We start from the raw sequence: 16,839 nt of genomic DNA, 5'->3' as shown, positions 1-16,839 counted from the left end.
GTTGCTGCACAGTATTTCACAGGCCGGCCTTTGGTGTGGGAATGGCACAGATGACAGTGGAAAGGAACACTGGTGTGGACTTTGGCAGGACGACGCTTGGTCGAGCTGCGTGCTCGGTGGAAGAGGGGGGAGCACTGAGCGTGGATTCTTATACAGCTTTTTCTCAACTTAGACGGTGTTAACAGCATTTTTAACAGCATGGTCCCCACAGAGTTGAAAAAGTGAACCGTCTTGATGTTGCAGACTTTGCCCAAACGTCTGATGAAAAACAAGCATCATCGTTAAGGCTGTAATATACTTCCTTGGAGCAGCAAAAAGACATAAATACAATAACAGCACTGCCAATTGTTTGGAATTTACTGCAACAATCTTCCTGACTGGGTAATTTTTGACTCCCTTTTCCTCTTAATCCAGTATGAGCATAAGATCTATTGAAAAAAGAAATACCCGGTAGCAATGTGAGGCTCAGCAGCAGCGTGGACGGGGAGCAGTGGCGGCAGCAGCGGCGGCAGATCGTGGCAGCCGAGAGAGCAGGGGTTTCAGATGGATGTGAGCTTGTGTGAGGCCAAGGCACAGAGCTACCTCTGTGCGTCTCACCGGACGATGTTGCAGAATGACTCGGCTATGTTGCAGCCGTGACAAAGATAAATTACAGCCACTGGGAAACATTTCTAGGTTTTTTTTTTCTCACTCTCACCGTTTCTCCACCCTCCTCCTCCTTTTTTTCACATTGGGTGTAGTCCAAATGTGTGCCACACCAAAGGGAGATGGAGGGGGGTGGGTTTCTGAAAATATATTAGGGGGTGAGAAGTTGGCCCTCGCCGTTCACAGGTCAGGTACTGTGTTTTATCATGGAACGTGCCTGATGTCGCCACATTTCTGCGCACGGACAGCAAACACCTCTCCCTCAAACTAACCCCAAAAAACTCACTAAAAAAAGGATTCTCAGTTAATTTTGGACTTACCGCACAATATGTTTGCAGCAGTTATAGATACACACTGTATGTGGTGTTACTATGTCTGGATTCTGTTACACTGAATAAAAATCTCACGGGGACGCAACTTGAGTAAAAGTCTGGTATTAAAGTTAATAAACTAATCTTTAAGCATTTTAACTCTCATTTTACTTTTCTTTAACATTAAACATCACGTCTGGATGCTGATGCTGAGGCATTCAGCCTGATGTGTTTGGACAAAGAGATGCAAACTCTCTTCTAGTCTAAATGTTTCTCTTTGTCTTATCATCCTGAATACTCTGCTCCCTGCACTCCTCCAGCCTCACTGCCTCCCTGGACTCGCTCGCTGTCCAAATATTTCAGGGAGCAGGCCTCAAGTATGGCGAGGTGTTTTGGGTGTCTCTTTAGGTGGGCTCCGCAGCTGACACCATGATCGTGTGGTCAGCACTGCTGAGCGCGGACCACCCAGCAGGCAGCTGCCGCCATATAATGACCAACAGGCCAGGCGGGAAACAGGAAGCAGGAAGAAGAAGGCAGGACATCCTGTTCATCTAGATCAATGTGTTAAACATGACATCACAAACGCATCTCCCGTTAATGAAAAATACCTGATCTGAGGCCAAAGAAAAGAAAAGAAAAATGCAGTTGCTCTGCTTTTAACTCACCTCAGCTCAAATACATTTCTATCTACGTTTTTACTGTGTGTGTGTGTATGTGTTTTGTTTTCCCTCTGTCTCTCTGTGCATCTATTTTCTCAGTTTGCCTTTTCAGCCCTCACATTGACACCGTTTTCCAGACTGCTCCATCATCGCAGACATCAAATCCTCCCCTCTTCAGTGAGAGAAGAAAGGAGAAAGAGAAACACACGCAGTTTCATTTGAATATACACCAGCAACACCCTCACAAAATTCAGACAAAAAAAACAAAAGCACAAACATTGTGATGCGCAAACAGACGGAGACAAGGCACAAACTTGAACACACACACACACACACACACCTCCCAGACACACAGCACATACTGACAGACAAACACACAAAGAAACAGCAAACACAAAGCACTGCACAGCCAGAAGTCTACTTTATGCAGAAATATTCTAAAATGTGTTTTACAATACAATTAAACATCAAAGCCTGATATATTCCTCTGTGATCTTTAACACCCCAGTGAACAAACCCCACACACCCCCATCCACTTACAGTGTACAGAGAAAGTTGCGGAACGTCACCGCTAATTACTAGATAGAGACAGAAGAAGTCTTTGCATCATTATGCAGAAACCAGGACATATTCAAATATATGCACTCCATCCACCATAAACCATTCAAGGACTGTGTTATTTACTTTGGATTATTGTTATTATTTTATTTTTTTTAAGTTTAATGAGTAATTGCAGCACTTATGAAGCTACACAGACAGTGCTCCTAAGGCAAAGAAACATTTGGGTAAACATTTCTAACATGCACAACAGTTAGGACAATGAAAGGGAGATCTGTTGGAAATGAGTAAATAAACACACTGCGAGGTTGAGCCCGATGCTTTTCATTGACGCTATAAAAATGTGTCGAAAAACAAAAAAAGGAGGCTTTTCCTCCCATGCAGCAAGAGCGAACACCTGCCTTGTGCAATAAACACAAATACAACAAGCCCTTGAGTTATTATAAAACTTAAGTGTTTTCATCTGCTTATAAACAGGCGAGTAAAAAAAAAAAAAAAGAAAAGTTTTTCTAACAAATGACTTAACAGTTCCACATTATTTGTCAGATGCATTTACTCAGAAGAGAGCTTATCTTTGCTTTTTCACGTTTGGATTTCAAGTGCATCTCCAAATTTTATATAAAATAATAAGAGCCAACATTAACTATGTTATTTACAGGAAATCCAGGAGGTGTCTCCTGACAGTTTATATGCTTCTTATATCGGAGGTAAATACGATTCCCTACAATTGACTCTTATATTACCTCCCTGTTTGACCCAAAGGGCATGAAGTCCAATTACACTTTCTTCAATATCTACCTCCAGATCTTGCCAACCTGCAATCTGCAAATGAGTGTAGTACTGAGCAAACTCTGCAAACCCCTTCCAAAATATTTGAAACCATTAGCGAAAGAAAAAAAATACTGAATTATTTGCTTAAATGTAAATGCTTCGGATGTTTCCATTAAGAGAAAAAAAATGTTTTCATAGATCTGGCTTTCCATGAGGAGGGAATCTTGAAACGTGCCTTCTGTACAGTTTGAAATGTCTGTGCAATGAGGCAGGACAGAGGTATACTTTACACCTTCTGTTTTTTTAAAGATACAAGCTTAATGGCACACGTCTTTACAGCACTCGAAGGCTAACTCACTCTTTCTGGTCATGCACGTCTTGGCCTGCCAGGGCAACCAAGTATTCACACATTCATATTCATGATTAAAGACATTAGCAACTCTTTATTCAGCCGATATCAAAACACATGGATACTGCTGAGCATGGCACACAGTGTGTCCCTCTCCTTCACTTAACTAAAGCTTCACTGAGCCCCTGGTGTACAGCAAAGTGCCCTGACAATCGGCTCAATGCCCTGGCCAATCACAGGGACACGTGACCTTCTAATCCCTCTCTGTGAGAAGGGTAAGAGTGTGTTGTCACTGTTGGTTTTGTGAATCAGCACCCAAAATCCCAAATGATTTGTCAAGAGGAAGAGGTCTTAAGAGAATAAGAGAAATAAAGGCAGCGCAGACCAGAGAGTGTGGGTGTCGCAGTGTGTGTGTGTGTGTGTGTGTGTGTGTGTGTGTGTGTGTGTGTGTGTGTGTGTGTGTGTGTGTGTGTGTGTGTGTGTGCGTGTGTGCGTGTGTGTGCGTATGTGTCAAACTGTGTGCGTACAAAGAAAGACAGGGGGAGAAAGGGACACGCCATGCTTTTGTCTTTATGCATGTGTGTGTGTGTGTGTTTGCGTGCAAATGCGCGTGTGTGCATGTGAGTGTGTGCGTGTTTGCACAGGGTCTCTGAGATTACACAGCTTGGCTGACAGAGTCCTCTGTGTGTAATCGTAGGTCCACATGCGAGCGCTCACCTTCCTCTGAGCGGATTAACCTAACGCTAAATCCCAAGAGAGCAACAGGCCAGACAGGCCACACAGAACAACTTCATTGACGATGGGTAGAAGAGGGAAGGCCATGTGTAAAATCCTTTAATAGACTAATATGCTTTTATATTTTTTTATGAGTAAACAACTCATATAAAAACAGCATAATGGATTATAAAAAAGTGGTGGAACAATGCTCAGGACACTACACCCTCTTAAAATGTGAAAAATGGATCTTAAATATTGCCTGTGCTTTATAAAGGCTGTATTTTTTTTTAAAGAAAACTATAAAATGCAATCAAGCAGTAAATGACTTAATGTATGCAGTACGCTTTTCACAGAGTCACAAATTAGGTCGATATGCTGCAGTAGACAGCAACACTTTATCACTTAAAAATGTACTTTTCCAGAGTGCCTTCAAAATGTCTCACTAATAAACCATATTTCAAATTTAATAGCTTTTAGTTCTCTTAGATCTAAATAGTTATTTTAGATCTCAATAAAAAAGATGTGGAGTAAGAGTTTCAAGTTTAAAAACTGCAGCTATTTCAACATTAAAATGGACAGAATTTATTTAAGTGATAAAATTAATGTTTACAAATTCACAATAAAATGAAAGAGATTTACTTCGAGGCTCATTTTTAATGAGCATGAGTTGCATTGCACACAACCTAGTCAGTGCCACAATTGGTCCAAATTAAAATTAAGTGTGGCGTAGTAATTTTACATTTTATCACCATCCTTAGTGCGTCTGCACATTTCATCACAGGGCCTCACATCAACTCCTCAGTTCAAAACAAATAAATCTCCTTTTTTATTTCTAAAGCTGCAACCTGTGAAAGTTGTCACAGGTTAATTATGATGTCGTTATTAATCCTCTCACTGCAACAGGTTCATTTGAGCCTCATGAGACTGAACTAAAGTCCCCGTGTAAATACTTCCTCCTCAGTGTCGTGGAATTAGGTCTAAACAAGCTCAGACCCAAAGTCACAGAGAAGAAAGTAGAATTCAGCCTGAACACGCCAAACACTGATTTACAGTACGGTTACCACCGCGTCTCTGTAATAAGCGTTCAAATACTGTGCTCTTTTATATTCTATTATGGAAAATTATTAATATTTACACCACTCTCTGTTTTCTAATATATTTATGAAAGTTACCTTTATGCATGTTTTCCTGATTAAATTTAAATCAATGCAGGGCAATTGTGATCAGTGCACCTCAGTATAGTGCGTTCAAACTAATGGAAAAATAATTACAGTTGCTTATGAACCCACAAAATAAGGCTATTACAGTGAGTTTTTTGACTCTATTGCTTTAACACAGCAAATTATTTTAAATATTAAAACTTCGGAACAATTTTTTTTCATTGCCTTCATCTGAGTTTTTTTTAAGTTTCTTGTCAAATCATTTGGTTGAAAAAAATGAAATACATGCTAAACAGTTTAAATTCTACGTTTTAAACTACTGGTGGAACTTTTCAACATAGCACAGGAGATCAGAACATGCTTTATCATGTTATATGAGGGAGGGCAGCCTGTTCAGTGGCTGCAGCTCTGGGGCTGTGCGCCTGCATGTGGACACGAGAACGCTCCACAAGGTCGACACAGCACTCACACTCCAACCTTAAAAACACGAGGCAGACCTTCACTCTCCTAATTGACCATAAACAGGTATTTGGTGTCACCCTGTAATTATACCCCGGCACACTGTTGTCACCGGGATAAGTCGATCAGGGTCACAACAAATCGATGGACACAGTTACTTTACTTTGTTGAGGAGGCAAGCGCGCATCGAAAAATAGACCCCCAACACACATAAGTTTCATCCTCTGGAAGATTAAAAATAAACACGGTGCAGTCTGCGATGCGTCCCGGGGATGTTTGCGAGTCGGCGGCGAAGTGCTGCGTGCGCGGTACTTACTTTGTTTGTGCGTGAAATCGTGTCCGGGTTGAAGTGAGAGGTACAACAAGCGCCGGTCCGCGCCGGTCGTTTGGCTCCGGCCGAGTGACAGGAGGGGTTTCGCCGCCGCTGCTGGATGAGGATGGACTTCGCCAAGACGCACTTAAAATCCAGGAGCGCAACTTAGCGGAGGACGTCGCCGGGAGGGGGAGAAAAAAAAGTAACCTACAGTGCGTGGTAGGAGTCTCTCTATAATGTCAGAGGAAACTCTCTCTCTCTCTCTCTCCCTCGCTCTCTCTCTCTCTCTCTCTCTCTCTCTGATCGGACAGTGTCTGCTCAGGAGGCGGCGAGGACGCGTCGCCTGCTCTCTCTCTCTCTCTTTCTCTCTCTCTCTCTCTCCCTCCCTCTCTCTCTCCTGCTCTCTCTCTCTGCGCTGCGCGGTGCCGGTGGACTGGAGCGTCGTGGAGCGGTGGCGCTGTGCGTAAAGCCCCGCTGCTGCTGCTGCTGCTGCTGCTGGACGTCTGGAGGCTGTCGGGGGTTTGATGTTGGAGAGCTCGTGTCTGCCCCTTCCCACACAACCCTGACCGCGTCGCTTCCCCCCTTAAACCCTCTCTCCTCTACTTCGAGGCGAAATAATCGATTCTCTCCCTCTCTCTCCCTTCTCTCTCCTTCTTTCTCTCTCGTTTTTGACTCCTGGAAAGGGGGCGGTCTCACATTTTCCAACTCCACTTTAATGAAAGAGGCACGGCTCTTTAATGCGTTATTATCGCGCCGGTCCCGATAGAGTGGACGCACAATTAACTGCTCAGAGAGACGGAGCGCACGGAGGAGGAGGCGGATGATGGGGAATGTGTGCTTTAACTAATGGAGCGACGCACGCCACGTTAAGTTAAACGTATGCAGCCCACTTTAGACTGCAAGGCTAAATCCATGCTGACAAACTTATCTCTTAGTTTTGGCCCTTTTTGTTTCATGCATGCCTCGAAACAACTTTATCACGATCAGTCCCAACAGAAAAATCACACTTTTTCAAGATGTTTTCAGACCCAATGAAAACAGAGAAAAACACAGAAAAGTCAAATCCCCTTCTCCTCAATTAGAAAAAAACTTTACACAATTTGCTGCATAGACCTTGTATGTGCACCACTCTCACTTTGAGATTTTAAGACTAATTGTTGCATTACGTGTTCAATAACCCCCTGATAATAGGCCTATTCAATTCCGCAACACATTCCTCCATGTCTGTGCAGCATTAATGATGCCTCCTCTTATTTTGAGTCTGTACAAACCTTCCACCTCCAGCATGCGTGCTGCCAATCATTCTCCAGGACCCAGCTATCTCCCACAGTATAGATAAGCGCTGACACAGACAGTGAGCATGGGGGAATTACCAGGCCTTTATCCATCCAACCAAATGATTTCAAAACATCCACTCTATTAGTGTGAAGGCAACAATTAGAAGAGCAAGTTTGCCACTTCAGATAAGAAGCAGACAGGCAGCGCGATGGCTTTTTGTACAGAGATGTGTCGCCTGATAAGCCTTGTAATACCACAGTTGTATTATACTCACATTATACGGGGGGATGTATCGTTTTAGAAGACGTTTAATGGCTGTCTTGAATGAAGCCTGTTATAGTCTGATACACCATCAGGCCTCACTCTTGGGTTTTCATGAATCCATTTTCGTAAATAGAAAATATATAATCCCAGATTTTGATTAACATCAGTTTTTAAAGTTCTTTAGCATTTTTTTGGATGGTTAAAGTCTCACACTGTCACTTGTGCAGTGGCAGATCTAGGACTTTTTTAAAATCTAACTTTTCACAGAGGTGCCAATTATATGTCCAACATCCACCCATGATTCCTGATTCAGTAAGGTGCACATTAAAGTCATTCCTACTGTTAGCTCTGTAGATTTAAGCAAAGCCACACATCATTGAAATTTCTTCTTTGTTCAAACACAAAGAAAGCTCAGAAAATAACAACTCTTAACAAATTGTCATATGTATTAATTGTGTTGTTAGTAAGTGACTAAGGGCCACCTCAGGGGCCAATCAGATTTCAGCTGGGGCCAGTGCACCCCCAGCCCAGCCGCTGGATCCACCCCTGCACTTGAAGTAATAATAATAATAATAATAATTTAATTAATACAGCGCCTTTCAAGAGACCCAAGGGCGCTTTAGACGGTCAGTACGGACAAAAAGCAAAAAGAAAAGGAAGTCATTCACACAAAACAGGACAGAAATAGACTTGAGCACTAATGGCAGGGTGGAGCGTTAGCTGAGGCCAAAGGCCTTAGTGAACAGGTGGTGTTTGGTTTTACCAGTATCCTTACCTTCATTAAATTGGCATTTTTTGTATCTATATGTGAATACATAGAAAATCATTTTCCTCAAAGTTTCCCTGGTCTTAGCCGTACATGCCTTTCACTAGACTGTGTAAAGTGTAGGTAGATACCAGGCAATCTTCCCCTTCCCCTTAAGTTCACCTGTGAAGCCTCAGCCATGAAGGCAGCTGCCCGCCCAGTCAGTCCGCAGTCATTTGAGGTAGGAAATGGAGGGACATGAAATCAGTTAATAAATAAATCAAGCTGGCTAATATGCTTGACAGGCAAACATTACAGCCTGTAACTGAAGCCGCTGGTATCTGATGACTCGGGATACCACCTTCACATCACCTGACCCTTTAATCTTTAATAGCCTTTCCTCTGGCCCCCATGCAGACCTCCATGATAATCAATAGGGTGCAAGTCTGTTAGAAACAGTGGGTTCATGAATGCAACATGGCAGACGTCAATGGAGTCACATATCAGAACCGTGAAAGAAATGTACAGATGCGACACCCCTAATAGAAACAGTTCCCTCCTTTTAGACGTGTTATCATGTGCCATTGGCAACTGCATTAAATCTCCCACTGACATATGAACACCTATGGGTGCCATGTGAGATAGTACGTACCACACTGAAGGTTCCTTTCGTCTGCCGTCAGTGTTCCTCAGTCTTGTAGCTTCACTGTGCTGTCAGTAGTTCATCGTATAGAGGTCTTTTTCAGCATTCACGATGCTTGAGGTTGTGTTTGGTTGGCACCTGGGGGGAGAAAATAAGAAGGACGTCTTAGGAGTGAACCTGGAAGTAGTTTGTGCATGTGCAGTTCGGTGTGTGTGTGCTCAACAGCCATGTGAAATATGAAACACAGAGAAGTAAATGGGGGGAGGTGGATTGAATACATTCTAATGGTGAAAAATCATTAAACGAGGCAAACACTGGCTCATGCATATTCATAAACGACTGTCTGACTCGTCTACAGGGATAAACTTATAGTGAAGGCGCACTAACAGCCTCATTCTGAGCTCACACATTTAATGCAAAGTAGGGAGGACCTGCTGTACAGTATTCTCTGCTCTCATGAGTGGGGGTCTACAGCTTAATGTAGAGACCTTAGAAAGAGCTCAAAGTAACGTAGCCAGATATTACATCAGTGTAAAGTCAGTGTGTTGAAGTTAATTTGGAGTTGGGTGTGTTGTAGGATTTGGATTTTGTGTTATCTTGAGCCAAAGCATTTTCTCCTTAATTAGAACAAACTAGATTATTAGTTTCTTGCCTTCTGAAACTTTCCTAACTCATTAGCCATTGTCCTTCCCTCCCACTCCCAGTACAAGCAATGCCGAACTTGTGTTTTGAGGTGTGTGTGTGTATGTGTATGTATGTGCGTGTGTGTGGGTTGACAGTGTCATCAAAGCCCGGTGGAGCAAAATCAACAGTTTGCCAAAACAATTATGTAATTTCAAAAATGTCGCAGTGTGTATACACACACTTTAGGCTTTTGGGTAAATGCAATTTTGTGAGGTTTGGCATCAGCCGTGCATGAAAAGAGGAGAGGGAAACTGCGACTGGATGTTAAGTCAAACACATAAGTGCGGTTTGCTGATATTGATCTTGCTTGGATTGTTTCTTAAGCCTCTCCTGGCAGTCACTTCACAGCATGTGTCACACACACACACACACACACACACACACACACACATACAGAACAGCTCGCCTGAAAATGTGTTCTTTTTTTTTTTTGAGGGAGAAAGAAAGGAATGTCTCTCTCAAGCAAAAGATAAAAACAAACACATTTCCAGGGCAAACAGGAACAGCCCGGGCTCAGTGCAATCTGTTGTCGATCATGTTCACGTGAAAACAAAATCTGCCTGTCAGAGTAGATGATGTTGTCAAGCACGCTGCCTCGCTGCTCCTGAGAATTAGCCAGCTATTACTGAGGCACTGTGAGACACATGGAGTATTTGTTGCGCGTCAGATATGTCTGAGCATGTTTCCATCTTTATTTGGTATTTACCACTTCTTTCACAGTCACTCTCCCTGCGTCCGTTCCCGAATGACTCCAAGAGATATTTGGTGTTTTGACGCCAGATTGATGCTACATGATTTGATGACCAAATTCTTCACAGGGGGCACGGAAAGACCTGCAGGCCAGTTTTACTCACGGGCTCAGCTGGGGATCTATAGATCTTACTCCCGCACATGTGTATGTGTGCGTAGGTGTTTGTGTGTATGTCCGTCTTATAGCTAGATCAATATGATTGTTAGAAGGCAGCACCGACGCCAGCAGAGTTTGATTCAAGAATGTATTATGTTGAAAATTATGACTGAAGGTATATATTTTCCTTCTAAAATGTATGGTGGAAAAGCCTATGGTAGACTATTAAAGCTGTTATGTACACTTTAAAAAATTGTAAGAAAATCTGGCAACAAAGTAATTTACAGTATTTTGTTGACATTTAATTAAGAAAAAAAAAAAAAAACTAAAATAACACTGTAAATTTCAGTGAAATCATTTTTCATTTTTACAGTGTATTATTGAATTGAGTAGGCACATATTGAGTTAAAGGGAGAAATTAAGCCTGACAAGGAATTTATTTACATATCAGCAATATATGGACAATTTCCAATATTTAAAGGCAATGGTAAATCAGATCAAAATGTCATCCATCATTACAACAAGTGCTTAAACCTGCTGGAGTGCGTTATACTCTACTGCAACTTGTATATGTAATCTATATAAACACATTTTAACCCATCTATATTTCAGTAATTCTATGATCATGTTAACAGATCATATCCACATTGTACAGGACTCGATCAGTCTGAACATCTGGGTTTGGTTCTGAGGTAAAACACAGCAGCCTCAGAAGTCGCCTCACACCGGAGAGATGAGAGATATTTCCCTGTCGATCTGCGCTCGGTCTTTGTTTAAGTCATCCAAAGAGAGATATTACACATGATGATGGAGCTCCTTATTAATAAGGTTTATAATGAAATTCAGGGGGCAATATCATTAGTAATTATAGTCACATGTATTGTACCACTGTACAATATAATTAGAGGAGCAAAGGTGAGAAAATCTGTTAATTAACTGAAATCATATGTCCTCATATTACAAAATATATAAAACAAAGAAACCCATGATTCTGAGGGAAGTATTTATTTGTATACTCAAATGAGCTTTTGGAATATGAAGGTTCCAGTCTGCATTCTAAATTTAGCTTGCAGGCAATATTACCTTGATAATTCTACCACTGAAAGAAAGCAGTAGTAGCATGTACTATAGCAACTTGTGGTAATTGCCTTCACAAAAATATGGCATATAAATATAATTTTATATGGTTTAAGTAAACATGTTGCTGCAAAAATTGCATCCAACGATGTTATCTAGTCCTGGAATGACAGCATATTAACTGCAGGCGTTTCATCTGTCGCTTAAACAAACTAAAGAAATCCCTCCACCATCAGCTGATTTTTATCTGCACAGTTTGGACATTAAATGATCCCACATATCTCATAAACATAAAGCCACTGCAGTCATTTTATTTATCACCGCTCTGGTCAGAACACTGCTATGTCTGCTTATCATTAGCAGCTGTGTTCCGTAATGGTCTGACTAATTTTTCAGTGAAGCCATAAAGAGCGTTCATTTCCATAACACAGTTTTTCTGTGTGGCTTGGCCATTAACCGGGTCTGGCGAGCTTGAAACTCACTGTACCATTTCACACACTTCCTCGTCCTCAGGGTTAACTTTCAGAACAGCACCCTCCTGGATCAAAGCCACACAAAGCAGAGTCGAGCTCAGGAATAACAAGAGGGGCGACTGAAACCGTAATGGCCACATAACGACCCCTTACCGAGCGGAGTCAAACGAGAGGCATCACCGGTGATTTGCATGTGTCATGTTTAACCAACACTATTCTGTCTGTACACCTTGTATGCATTATGGATGAGCCACAAGCTGAACAACAAGCTCTGCCTTTGTTCTGCCGGATGCTCCAGTTACATCATAGGAAAAGCCCCATGGTCCTGTGACTGTGTGACAGCGCCGACGGCTGAGCTGTTGATCAGACCTGTTGCTTCTTCACTTTGTTATACTACCATGTTTACCATGAGTACATGTAGACACATGCACACACTTTGAGATACACGTGCACTCATTCCTACACCTACCTGGTGCCTGCTGAGGAATCCACACTGATCCTAGTGCTAAAAACTTTAAAAACTTTTTAATGCACCTTTTTGTCAAGATGAGATTTACTAACTTTAAGTAAGAAAGATGATTGATTTTTTATTGGGAATATAAATCAAACTGTATAATTGACACAGTTTAAATATCAGTCTATGCCTCCTTTCATTTATTATTGTTTAGTAAACAAATCCTGTGCAAAAGACAAACATCCAAAAAGCATTTAAATATTTAGAAGAGTAGCTGTTTTCTATATGATAATGCAGATTTCTGCAGAGTAATAAACTATATGAAGATGTAAATACTGATTTTAGAATCAATATGTTTTAATGTTATCCATGTCATGAAAGTATGGAAGATGAAGTGTGACACCTGCTACATATAAAAAGCACATTGTGTAATTAAACATGCTGCCTGCAGGGGAGCTCTGCCTCCCTCCTTGCACAATACTATTTTTACAGTTTTCATAGTATGGATGTATCGCCACATACAAAGTTTAACCAATATTTGTTTATCATTTTGGATAATACAATAACATTCAGTATTAGTAATTATCCCACATGCAAACAAACGTTGACTATATATTTTTACTTTTAATTTATGCCATGTTTTATTATATTCCCTGACACTTTTCTCTACTCGTCCTCTCTCCCTGTGAAGTCCCTCTACGGTAGCAAGTATAATTGCACACACTTTCTCTTTTACATCATGTACTCAAATAAAAAAAGAGAAACTCATTTTCTCTTAATGATTCCTATGAACTACTGCAACATCACCAAAGTTATAAAAAAAATCTCACCGCACTTTCTTTAATTTTGTCCACACAGGGGACATGACAAAGTATGTTTTTGGTCTCTATTCAAGAGGTGCCCCCCGGTGTTTCCTGAAATGGTTCCAAAGCTGTGTCTGTAACACAGTTAGATATGTGGTAATAGAACCCAATAGAATTGAATAACTGCATCTGAGCAAATTCCATGATCAATATCTTAAGGTATAAATAATAATATGAGCTTTTTACAATATGTTACTGATATTCCTTTATTTAGCAGCAGCTGAAAAGAACATCCACATGAATCCTATCTTAAATAACTGGCAGCTCAAGGAAGAAGATTCTATTTGAAACATCCATAATTCTTGACCAGCAGTGGTTCCCATTGCTTTCAGATCAGGGATCAGATTACACAAAGATCTGTCCAGGTTGAGAAACAGCATCAACAACACCAGATGACAGTTATTTTTCCTCCCACTATTTTATTCTTTCACAATTTTACAAGTATTTTACTGATGATGAGTTTCACTGAGTATGTTTGAGTGACAGATGTCTACCCTGTATTATAGTGAGCTTATAGCACATAAGACAATCACTTTTTCCGATTCCCATAGTAACCATTACACAGCAGAAGTCCCCTCTGCTGATGTTGACCTCAACCAATTCCCCTGACAATTAAAGATCACTCAGCATGGCTGTGCAACTTCTCCCACACTCCTAACAAGCAGCTGATAGCATCTCGCTGTGAAGAAAAGCAAGGGGAGTGGAGCATAATGTGTGTCTATAAGAGGGTTCCCCAGCGCTTATGTTTGATAGCGAGGCCTGGCGACCATCGGCGCAGGCCCGTGTTACACGGCAGAGCTCAGCAGATGAGCGGCAGCGTCTAAAGCTCTTTGTGCCTCCAGGATCACCCCCCCCGACTCATTCTTATTCAGACATGATCAGAGGGGAGGCAGGCAACTGAGATTAGCTGCAGATCAAAAGAGCTGCCTCGCGCCAGCACTCATGTTTTGTAGATTTAGGCGGCCCCAGCACACAGGCGTTGTACAGTGGCGGCGGAGCGTCATACTGTTTTCTGGCCTCGACAGTGCTCAGGGGGGTAGATGGAAAGAGAGTTTTCAGACAGGAGGCCAGACTGCTGCTGGAAATCATCCAAAATTATATAATAAAGACGATAGAAGAGAATGAAAAGGAAAAATAAGAGCAAAATGACTGTGCCTTTACTGGAAGCCATTACAGCGGAACAAAGATACTTTTGCTTTCCATGCCATCGCAATCGAAACTGCCTCCATATGTGAAATAGGTCTCGGTTCAGTTATAATTTCTTTCAAAAATGAAATGCTCTTTCTACAGCAAAACAGGGCATCTTCAGTAACTCAAGAGCATATGGATCAGTGGTGCCCTCCACATAACCATGGAAACTAACGGCTACCCTAACTACTGCTTTGCTTTCTGTTAGCAGCTATTACAGAAAAAACCACAACAAATGACTTCTTTGCCTTATCTTAACCTTCCTATTAATTTACATAAAAAAAGTAGAAACCAGAAAACAGCATATCTGCAATGAATCACTAAGTTAAAACAATCAGTGACCACAAGATTTAGCTTTTGTATCAAGACGGACATTAAACATGTGAGTGTCAGAAACTATGACTAAAATTTGATTTAATCTACATTCACATCAGACATCTCCACTGAAGATACACAAGCATTCCCAAACTTCCCACTGTTCATGGTGCATAAAGAAACAGCCACAATGAAGCGCATGGCGCAGGGTGAAGGTGAAGTGACAGGATGAGGTGAATTTCAAAGGCAGAGAGGCAACTGCGTAAGAGCGCTCGCCTCCCTACAGAGAACAAAAACAACGTGTTTCCTCAACTCCGTTGACCATCAAAGCCATGGAATTCAGGGGCAGAAAGCTTGTAAGTGCTGGACTGAGCGGTTCCTGTAAAGTGGGTCAAAGTTCCCCAGGTCTGGCCTCTTTGGGTTAAGGACAGTAACTCTCGTCACGGTATTATATATCAGTGCCTCATCTAAGAGATGTCTCTCTTTTCTTTTTTTAATCCATTAATCTTCCTCTATTTTTACTTGTTACAGTTTTGTTTGTAATTTGATGAGAAAGGATGCAATTAAACGCGTGAAAGTGTTAATTGTATTTGAAGTAGCAATAAATATATTTGATCTAAAATAAAATCATATGGTAACATTTTATGGAAATAATTAATCAAATTCAGGAATAATCAGACTTCTCTCTCTTATCCAACGACTACATTTAAATAAAATTTCAGAGGAAAATATCCAACAGAGTCATTCACCGCTCATTAAACCTAAAGAAAGCCTTTGGTTTAGTATTAAATTCCACCAGTTTGGTTTGGGCCTATTGCCCCACAGTAGAAACATTTTATTATATTATTTGTGAGCCCCTCTTTGTGATATGACAAAAGTTTGTCACTTGTTTTTAAAGTTTTGTACAGTTTGTCTTAACCACTGAAATGTGTGGCGTGCCTCACTGAAGTGTGTATTTGCCACTAAGGTAGCTACCTTGAGGGAATGAGTCATTTCTAAACCAAACAGCAGGTTAAGGCCATGCTCCTTTCTCTCACTGATAATTCCAGATTGGGCAATGAGACGTTCTGAGCAATTACCCTCGAAAGTACCAGTAACCTAAACTGACTGTGAAGAATTAGAAGCAGAGAAACAACACAATAAACTCCACTGAGGTGACTTAAACCATTTGTCTCTCCTCCGAGACATAAAATGTAGACTTAAAAAAAAATGTTAGGATCCTCAATCCGCTATTCCCTAAGAGCTCAGCAGAGGTGACTGTCGGCAGCAGGGACCTGATTCCTCCTTCAGCTGTGTTCCAGTGTCTCTGGTGTCTTTTTACTTTGTCAAGAGCAGGAAAAAGTCAAAGTAAACACCAATTAAATGTAGTTTTTAGCCTCGCGGAATAACTGTTTCTGTATTTGGTGCCATGACAAAGGCATCATTCACTAAATCCAGCCAGGGTATAATGAAACAATTAGTCAACTGCACTACAAAATAAATTTCTGCTGAATTCAAACTGAGCAGCTCAAATATCAAAATTATGGCTTAATCTGTTAAACATGTCATGACCCACTGTGCGGAGTGCGTTTAGAAAATCCTGACGGAGACAGGTTTTCCACTGACAGAGTGAGATTCATAGGAGGGGGGGAAAAAAGGAAGGGAATATAGGTGTAGAGAGAAAAACTCACCCGTGCCGTTTCTCCGCTTCCCCAGGAAGTTACACCCTGCAGCACCAGCTGAGGCCCGGTTCAATCAAACAGGTCTAAAATTAAAAAAATATATAAAGAAATGAAAACAAAAGAGACAGTCGAACGAAAAAAGAAACAAAACTGCCTGAAATAAATGTCCTACATGTGATAAAGCCAGACCAGCTGGCTTTGAATAGAAACCCCCGATTTGGGTTTGTGTGTTTCCCCCCGATCTCTGTCTGAACTGAAACCAGGTTTAGTTTTTTCCAATACCCCCCCCATCGGCACCGCCACCCCACCGCTCTGTCCCAGCTGAATCCACCTGTCCCCATCACTCCTGAGTAAATTTAGCCTTCCGAGATGAGTGACACCCCCTCAAACACACACACACACACA

General features: G+C 41.5%; 1 protein-coding gene across 23 annotated transcripts in view; it reads right to left on the bottom strand.

Annotated features, from left to right (window-relative positions):
* mef2cb (myocyte enhancer factor 2cb) overlaps positions 1-16,712 on the bottom strand; it is a 72,749-nt gene extending 56,037 nt beyond the window's left edge. For 15 of the 23 annotated variants that reach the window (XM_047341522.1, XM_035166893.2, XM_035166891.2 and 12 more), the window contains exons 1-2: positions 16,444-16,702; positions 8,882-9,010 (exon numbers count right to left, since the gene is read on the bottom strand). The gene's annotated coding sequence lies outside the window, so the exon portion shown is untranslated. Of the gene's footprint in view, positions 1-5,945; positions 7,877-8,881; positions 9,011-16,443 lie in introns of those variants that run through there. The other 8 variants (XM_035166895.2, XM_035166902.2, XM_047341523.1 and 5 more) reach the window with 3 other exon arrangements.
* Positions 16,713-16,839: the final 127 nt, after the last annotated feature.

Source organism: Hippoglossus stenolepis, chromosome 9 (assembly GCF_022539355.2).
Source record: "Hippoglossus stenolepis isolate QCI-W04-F060 chromosome 9, HSTE1.2, whole genome shotgun sequence".
In the NCBI taxonomy this organism is placed as follows: Eukaryota; Metazoa; Chordata; class Actinopteri; order Pleuronectiformes; family Pleuronectidae; genus Hippoglossus; species Hippoglossus stenolepis.
The sequence above is the reverse complement of the archived record's forward strand: the minus strand, read 5'-3'. Positions and strand labels throughout refer to the sequence as shown.